The sequence below is a fragment of the Colobus angolensis genome, unplaced genomic scaffold (genome assembly GCF_000951035.1).
Source record: "Colobus angolensis palliatus isolate OR3802 unplaced genomic scaffold, Cang.pa_1.0 Scaffold6, whole genome shotgun sequence".
Classification (NCBI taxonomy): domain Eukaryota; kingdom Metazoa; phylum Chordata; class Mammalia; order Primates; family Cercopithecidae; genus Colobus; species Colobus angolensis.
Window position 1 is genome coordinate 14,594,939 of NW_012119598.1, and position 9,550 is coordinate 14,604,488.

The 9,550-nt window shown below is 41.7% G+C and overlaps 1 protein-coding gene across 1 annotated transcript in view; it reads right to left on the minus strand.

Moving 5' to 3' along the window:
- Positions 1-9,548, minus strand: part of MCUR1 (mitochondrial calcium uniporter regulator 1) — a 33,660-nt gene extending 24,112 nt beyond the window's left edge. The window contains exons 1-2 of the mRNA XM_011962719.1: positions 9,497-9,548; positions 2,432-2,551 (exon numbers count right to left, since the gene is read on the minus strand). The gene's annotated coding sequence lies outside the window, so the exon portion shown is untranslated. The remainder of the gene's footprint in view (positions 1-2,431; positions 2,552-9,496) is intronic.
- Positions 9,549-9,550: the final 2 nt, after the last annotated feature.

Genomic DNA, 9,550 nt, shown 5'->3' on the forward strand with positions numbered 1-9,550 from the left:
CCTACATGGTGAAACCCCATCTCTAGTAAAAACACAGAAAAATTATGCAGGTGTGGTGGCGTAAGCTCGTAATCCCAGCTACTTAGGAGGACGAGGTGGGAGGATCGCTTGAAACCAGGAGGCGGGGGCTGCAGTAGGCAGGACTGCACCACTGCACTCCAGCCTCGGCGAAAGAGTGAGACTCTGTCTCAAAAAAAAAGAAAAAGGAAAAGAAAAATAAAGGTAGAAAGAGAACTTATGATGATTGTAAAACAAACTCTAAAGCCATATACTTTATAACCACTTGTGGGAGGAGAAAGGGATAAGAAAAAGTAGAAATCTGAAAACCTACTGAGTTATGAGGCAGAAATTAATTTTTTGTAGACACGAGGGAATAGGACAGAACCAGGGTCAGTGAGATCACAGGCATATGAGAAATTGTTAATCTGAAGACACAGGTCTGGATAAAGAAAGGGTAGAATACGCCTTAAAAAGTCCTTCCTGGCCTCCTACTCAGCCAGTCATCTCAGACACCCGCCCCACTCATCCATGTTGGATTGAACAGCCCCCTCCACACCACGTACTGCAGTGCGGTCCTCACAGCACGGTCTTTAAAGATGCAAATCATCATGGGTTAAGGTTTAAAATCGAGAAAACTAGGAAGACTTCTGCTTGTCAATTTTTTGTTTGTTTGTTTGTTTTGTTTTGGTACAGAGAGGCTCTCACTATGTTACACAGACTGGTCTTGAACTCATGGGCTCAAGCGATCCTCCCGCCTCAGCCTCCTAAAGTGCTGAGATTACAGGCATGAGCCACCTCACCTGGCCTTATCAGAGTAACTTTACATGCTCCCCTCTCACTTCTACTTTTCTCTTTTAAATTCTGAACTGAAAGAAGTTTTGGCGAAAAAAGCCTACTGTTTGACAGGAAAAGTTAAAATTATTACACAGCATATGACAGTGTTTCCAAAGTTCATTCATGCATATTATCTTGTGTAATATTCAAAAAGATCTTTGGAATTCTTATTACACTCATACTACAGATGGGCAAATAGAAACAGAGAAGGGGAGAAAGGCTTCCTAAGCTATGCAACTAGAAGTCTGCAGAGTTAGGCTCAAGCCCAGAGCCGCTCTCTCCCACAAAGCACAGAATAATTCATTCCATCACTTTGTCTTAGGCATGTAAAGCACCTCTACAGAGAATAGCTTTTCTGACACAAACATGTATAACTGGACAAATAACTACACAATGAAGTAAAAACACAGGGAAATTTATTTCACAAGCATAATTTACACTATTTTGAAATTCTGATTTTTGAGAATGTGTCACCATATAGAGAATTATAATCAGTGTATTTGTCTAAATATGATTTAGTACGAGAATCTTCCCTACATTCTAAGTCTAAAGTGCATTTTCAATGAACACCATATATACCAGAGCAATCTTTTACCTTAACAGCAATAAGGGAGAATGTTAGCCTGATTATTAAAAAGAAAAAAGAGAACCAGGCGTGGTGGCTCACGCCTGTAATCCCAGCACTTTGGGAGGCTGAGGCGGGTGGATCACAAGGTCAGGAGTTTGAGACCAGCCTGGCCGACATGGTGAAACTCCAACTCTACTAAAAATACAAAAATCAGCTGGGCGTGGAGGCACTTGCCTGTAATCCCAGCTACTCAGGAGACTGAGGCAGAAGAATTGCTTGAACCCAGGAGACAGAGGTTGCAGTGAGCTGAGATTGTGCCATTGCACTCCAGCCTAGGCGACATGGCAAGACTCCGTCTCAAAAAAAAGGAGAAAAAAGAAAAAAGAACAGTAAGTTGAAATTATCAAGAACTGCTACTCGACAACATTTCCATTTCACAGGATTTTAAAAAGCACACAAGATGCACAGTAATAAAACTATCACTTCTGTGCTTCAGACACTGTTGTCATAGGAATCATTCCTCAGCTTTGCTGACTTATGTCTAAATTTTTACCTGTAACACTGTACTTCCATGGTGATGTTACAGAAATACACTTCACTTTGAAAAAGAGACCATGTGTGAGAAAAGTCTCCACTGTATTGATGAAACAAAAATGTCCTCAAGCAAAAAATGAGGACTTAAAAAATGGAGATTAATTAAAAGATTACCCATAGGCTTAAAAGTCAAAGAGATACAAAAAGTAGCCAGACGTGGTGGTATGTGCCTGTGGTCCCAGCAACTCAGGAGGCTGAGGTGGGAGGATGACTTGAGCCTGGGAGGCAGGTTACAGTGGGCCGAGATTGCACCACTGCAATCCAGCCTGGGTGACAGAGCCAGACCCTGTCTCTAAATAAATAAATTAATTAATTAAATTAAATACAAATAAAAAATAAAAGAGAGAAATATGAGAACTTAAAACGAAACCAGAAGAGAAGTCATAATTTAAAGTGTTTTTCTAAGGCACTAAATGACAAATGAGAGAGGATTACCATTGTCTTCCAGTAAGCACACTAAGGCATGAGTGTCAAAGTAGCGTCTCCTACTCCCAGAAGAGGTGAAATCTCTCCTTCCGCGCTCCAGCTGCAGGTATCCAGCAGACAGGCTTAGCTCTAGGGTGGAAAGGACAGTAAGCTCAGAACAGACTTAATGCCAAACAGAAGCACCTCAGCACCCTGAGAAAATAAGGCATACCCCAAAGCCTACCTGGTATTTTATAACAGCTTCATTGAGATATACCATTCACCCAATTTCAAGCATACAGTTCAACGGGTTTTGGCATCGAGTTGTGCAACCATCCCACAATCAAATTTAGAATATTTTTTCACTCTCAAGACAAAGTGTACCCCTTAGCTGTCACCTTCCAATTCCCCCAGCCCTTCTCCACCGCCCCCAACCGTACCCAGGACAAGCACTGGTCTACTTGCTGTCTCTTCTGTTTATCTACTCTGCAGACTTCACAGAAACTGAATCATGTAATATATATAGTCTTTTGTGACTGGCTTCTTAGCATGTTTTCAAGGGTCATCCATGTTGTAGCACGTCAGTCCTCTTATTTCTTTGTATAGTTGAATACTCCTCCACTGTATAGCTATATTAAATTTTGTTTATCCATTTATCAGTTGAAGGATGCTTGGGTTGTTTCTACTTCTTAGCTATTATGAATTACATGGATGTTATGTTTTCAATGATCTTGAGTGTATACTTAGGAGTAGAATTGCTGGATCATATAACTCTATGTTTGTTTCAGCAACCGCCAAACTGCTTTCCAAAGCAGCTGTACCATTTTACACTCCCTCTAGCAGCACACATGGGTCCCAACTTCTCCCCATCCTCACTAACCCTTGCTATTATCTGGGTTTTTAAAAAATTATAGTTATCCTATTGGGCGTCAAGTGGTATCTCACTGTGGTTTTAATTAGCATTTCCCTGATGACTAATGATGTTGAGCATCTTTTTATGGGTTTGCTGGCCATTTGGATATCTTCTTTGGAGAAATGTGTATTCAGGTCAGCTATAGTTTGAACGTGTTCCCCAAAGTTTATGTGTTGAAAACTTAATCCCCAACACACCAGTGTTGAGAGGTGGGTCCTTTAAGAGGTGATTAGGCTATCGGGAGGGCTCTGTTCATGGATGGATTAATGCTGCTATCTCGGGGGTAGGTTTCTGATAAAAGAATGAGTTTGCCACCCCTTCCCTGACATGTGTGCTGTTCTGCCTTCCGCCATGTTATGAAGCAGCAAGAAGGGCCTGGCCAGATGTGGGCCCCTCAATCTTCAACTTCCTAGCCTCCAGAACTGCAAGAAATGTATCTCTCTTTTTTTTTTTTATAAATTACCAGTCTGTGTCACTCCCTTACAGCAGCACAGAACAGACTAAGGCAAAGTCCTTTGCCCATTTTTAATAGGGTTGTCTTCGTATTACTGAGCTGTAAGAGTTCTTTATATATTCTAGATACAAGCTCCTTATCTGATTATGATTTGAAAATATTTTCTCCCATTCTGTGGGTTGTCTTTTCACTTTTTGATACTGTCTTTTGAAGCACAGAAGTTTACTTTTGATGAAGTCCAACCCATCTGTTTTTCCTTTTGTTGCTTGTGTTTTTGATAACATATGTAAGAAACCACTAGGAAATCCAAGTACATGAAGATTTACACCCATGTCTTCTAAGAGTTTTACAGTTTTAGCTCTTACATTTAGGTCTTTTACTCATTTTGGATTAGCGTTTTAAATGGTGTGTGGTAATGGGTTCAGCTTCATTCTTCTCCATGTGGATATCTAGTTGTCCCAGCACCATTCCCTCTGCTGAAACGCCTTTTCACTCTTGTTGAAAATCAGTGAGCTGTAAGCATGAGGCCTTGTGTCTGGGCTCTCCATTCTAATGCATTGATCTATATGTTTGTACTTATGCCAGTGCCACAATTTCTTGATTACTTGTAAGTCTGTTTTAACTTTGACATCAGAAAGTGTTTGTTGTTGTTGCTGCTCTTGATTTTTTTTTTTAAGGCAGGCTCTCGCTCTATTGCCCAGGCTGGAGTGCAGTGGTGCAATCATAGCTCACTACAGACTTGACCTCAGCCTCCCAAGGTGTAGGTTTTAAACTTTGTTGTTTGTCAAGGTTGTTTGGTTATTCTTGTTTTCTTGTATTTCCATATGAATTTTAGGATCTGTGTGTCAATTTCTATAAGAAAACCACTTGGGATTTTGATAGGGATGTGTTAAAGTTGTAGATCAGTTTGAAAAGTACTGTCATCTTAATATTAAGTATTCAGATCAATGAAAATGGATGTCTTTCCATTGATTTAGGAAAATTATACTTTAATGTACATTAGACTTTAAGTACATTGCACTTTCTATATGTTGCTGGATTTGACTTGCTAGTATTTTTTAAGGATTTTCTCATCGTATTTTTTAAGGATTTTCTCATCTTTAATCATAAGAGGTATCAGTCAATAGCATTCTTTTCTTGTAATGTCTTTGCAAAAGCCTATCTTTAGAGAGCTATTTTCTACCAATTTTTACATTACCTTTTCTATAAATTTTTGTGCATTTAGCCTAGATCCACTCCATTTTGTAAACTTCTTGCTTGAAGGTACTCATCTGAGGGAGGTGGTATAGTATATGGTTCACTTTCTTGGCTTTTGGATTTTATGAATTGCTAAAATCTTTTTTTTTTTAATTGGGCCAAGTGAACTAGCTCATGGTTGTAAATCTAATACTTTGAGAGGTCAAGGTGGGAAGATCACTTGAGACCAGGTATTCGAGACCAACCTGGGCAACACTGCAAGACCTCATCTCCAGAAAAAAAAAAAAAAATTAGCTGAGTGTGGTGGTGTGTGCCTGTAGTCTCAGCTACTCCTAGCTACTTAGGAGGCTGAGGCAGGAGGATGGCTTGAGCTCAGGAGTTTGAGGCTGCAGTGAGCTATGATCGCACCACTGCACTCCAGCCTGGGTGACAAACGAAGATCCTGTATCTAAAACAAAAATATTAAAAGGCCGGGCACGGTGGCTCACGCCTGTAATCCCAGCACTTTGGGAGGCTGAGGCAGGTGGATCACGAGGTCAGGAGTTCAAGATCAGCTTGGCCAAGATGGTGAAACCCTGTCTCTACTAAAAATACAAAAATTAGCCATGTGTGACGGCGGGCACCTGTAATCTTAGATACTCAGGAGGCTGAGGCAAGAGAATTGCTTGAACCTGAAAGGCGGAGGTTGCAGTGAGCCGAAATTGCACCACTGCACTCCAGTCTGGGTGACAGAGCAAAACTCCATTTCAAAAAAAAATAAAAATAAAAAATAAGATAAAACAATATTTGAGTTGCCAATGTTTAATTGTCATGAAAGAACATTTAAATATTGCTGCTTACTACTATTAAATATTATACTAAAAAAGAAATTATGACACCAAAAGAAAAAAAAAAAAGACAATCTATAGAACTTCCATTTAATCGACTTATATGTATATGAAAATCTTGCTACATATTTGTCACTGCTTTTCAAATTTCACCATTAACTGGCACCAGTCTGAGGTCTGGTGTTGTAGAAGACTGGAAGGAGCAAGAAGGGTCACCGGCCAACTCAAAGGTCAAAGGTTTCCCCAGCAGGCCTCTGAATGACCAGAAAGATGCTCCGGCTGATCAGCCTCCACTCTCAGTCCTTTGCCCCTGATTACCCTACAATAAAATCGAGAGTAAACAAAAACGTGATGTGGACTGAACCCTACAGATCTGACACTTCGCTGCAGCCTATGGGAGTCGTTCCCAGCCTACTCACAACTTGGGAAGAGGAGGGTAGCTGTGGTCACTGTAAGCATCAAGGTGAGAGCAAGAGATGCAATAATCCTTACCTGTATCAAGAACCATTTGCAGACTGACAAAATATAAAGTGCAGTGACTTACGTGTGTTTGTTGGTAAAACTGGGCCCTTAGATTCGAAGAACCACTGTGCTATGACACGAGGTCCTTGACCTGGCATACAAAGCCCTTGCTATTTATGACCACACTTATCCTTTCAGCTTTCTTTCTAGCAACCTAAGCTATTCTATTTCCTGCAATTCCATGCTTAAGCATGGCTTGTTCCCCTTTCCCAACTGTTAAACTTTCAGCATTCTTTTTACTTTTCTTCATTAAATTGCCAATTTACTGATATGTTTCAGATGTGGCATTTTCTTTTTTACACTTTATGGTTCTCTCTGCTTCCTCCATCCAGCTAAGGGAGCAACCTTTATTGCTCCCATACCTGTGTTCTCAGTTCAGTACAGATAGCTCATCTTAGCACTTAACACCTTATTTCCTCATCTGTATTATCTATTTGCCCAAGCTGCCCAGGAGCAGCCAGTCTTGCTCATTTTTTATATCTTTAGCATCTGGCAAAGGGCCCAGCATACAGCAGGCTAGGAATATATATATATATATATATATAGTAATTGAACTGTAATGACTTCTACAATCTGGATTATGAAACTGTCTAGAGGGAAAATTTGAAATGAATTCCTTTCTCCTCAGTTCTTCCCTTTTCACACAAATGAGCTCACTTAAATCTGGTACCTCTTTTAGTTTATTTCTAGTCCTGAGACAGAAACTGGCCTCCCTGAGAAGAGACCCAGGATGTCTGCCCAACACAGAAGAGAAAGAGTGGGAGTGAATGAATGAAAGCACTTATCTAGAGGACCTCTTAAGGACCACCTCACCTGCCCTAGAACTCTACTGGACTGTCCCATGTGTCCGGGAGCTTGAAAACACCTGAGTCTGGAATGGCTTGTGAAGAGTGACAGGGTTACTCTAGACCCAAATTCCTTGTTTCTAGTAAGAAAATAACCATTCATGTATTTAAAACATAACCTCCTCATCCCCACTCCCACATAAACAAAACAATCACAAGACTACTTTGTAACGCCAATTTAGATACTATAGCTTTTTGTTGTTGTTCTTTTTCAAAAAGATTGGAACCAGAAATGGTAAGGTTATTTCCAAGAAATCCTGCCTCTGAAAAGTCAACCGAAGGGCTGGCCACTTGCCAGTGGGCACTCCAACGCCTGCTGAGGGAAGGATATGCCCTCTTGCCTTCTGTCAAAGGGCAGTACCTGAGGACGCCGCCAACTCCTAGACTCCTCACTGATCATAAGGAAGGGGGTCAACTGAGCTGTGTTAACGTGTAACATGCAATTCCCCTTTCTGGGGACCTTAAGCATATTAAGAGGATAATAAAAACCCACAATGACAATAGAGGCCCAAAGTTAGCCTTGGACAGGATGTGGAAACCAAATACAAACTTCCTACTCATGACATCCTTAAGTAGCCCAATTGAGAACCTCAGGTACCAAGCAAACAAATGGTTGGGAAACGCTCATTAGCTGGTTAATGAGCATACACCCCTCCTTAGCTGTGTCTCTGCTCTGCTTCTGTTTTTATGCATCCATACTTATGTTTTATGATGACTGAAGAATGAGATCGCCGACACTAAAACAACAGTACCACCTTACTGATTGGTCAGCAAATCCATGAGAAAGAACACTCTCTTTTTGCCCCATACTCTTGTATTGAGAGAAAAACAAATTGGAAATTACTAGCTTGTCAGAAAAAGCATAACAAAGGGCAAAATACAGAAATAAAGACCAAACTCATCTCCGACTCCTAATTTCTGAAGGACAGTGGCACCAAGTTCACTATTCATTCCCCACTCTCTGTATATAAAGTTTCCTTCACTTTATTGCTCTACTAATCAGTTTTTACCCCACCCAATGATATTCTTAAATTTTAGACATAGTCAACATTTGCTGGGCCTATCTGTTGAATAGGAAAAATGTGTGGTTAGTGATGGCTACTAATGAACATGTACAGACTGCCCAAAGTGATAATTTTGCCAGGTCTGTTGATTATTCAAAATGATTTTTTTCTTTAATCAACAATATGCTATCTAATAAGTTGATCCTGTTTACTTCCCTCATCTCCAGGGCAGTGGATCTCTCTCACCTCCTTTTTAAATAGTCATGCGCCCCACAACTACCTTTCAGCCCAGGACAGACGGGTACACACGACAGCGGTCTATGAGACTATAATACATATTTTTACTGTACCTTTCCTATATTTAGATGCGCAAATACCATTGTGTTCAGACTGCCTCTAGTATTCAGTACAGTAACATGCTGTTCAGGTTTGTAGCCTAGGAGCACTAGGCTCTACCTGCTAGTCTAGCTGTGTAGTAGGCTGTAGCATCCAAGTTTGTGTAAGCACACACTACAATATTCACACAAGGAAGAAGTCGCCTAATGACTCATTTCTCAGTAGGTGACTGTTCTGAAGGGATGCATGACTGTTTAATTAAATGCTAACTTCTCAATGAAATCAATTCTGATCACCCTATTTAAATTCACGACTGGATACCCATTCCACTTCCCAAGCCTTATCCTATAATTTTCCTATACCATTTATCAAATTATGAATATATAAAATTATGTATATGTAAATTACATATACATCAATTATGCATATGTATATCATACACATTTACTGCGTCTTCTCCGCCAGAATTAAGCTCGACAGGGAAACATTTTTTGGACTGATATATCCCACACATCTAGAAAAGCGCCAGGGACAGGGTAGACGCCAGGACTCCACGAATTAATGATTCCATCAGAACGTGAAATCAAACTGTAAAGCAATCCCTTCATTTCTCAGAGCTTTGCTCCTCAAACATACCCAGCCCTTCCCCCTGAGCGGCCAACAGGCTGCGCCCTGCCAAACAGAACGCCTGGAAGGCGGCGCCCAGAAGCAGACCCTAGGAGTGGGCGGGCACCACCTCCCCGCCCCAGCACGCACCTCTCTCCAACTTTAGCGCCCGGGATTCCCAGGAATTCGTCTCTTACTGGGCTAAGCCCCGCCACCGCGGCCGAGCAAGGCGGGCCCGGACCTTCGCCCCACGGTCCGGGCAGATGCCGGTGCCCTTGGCTGACCCGCCCTCCGGCCTGCCGGGCCTTTCCTCCGGAAGGCTGTAGCTGAGGTCCCCGCCCCGCCCAGCCCCGCGAGACCAGCACCCTCTCCTTTCCCACCTGGGCCTCACCTCTCCTGCAGGAAACGAGTGCAGGCGCCGGGCCTTTGCACTGGGGAAGGGCGC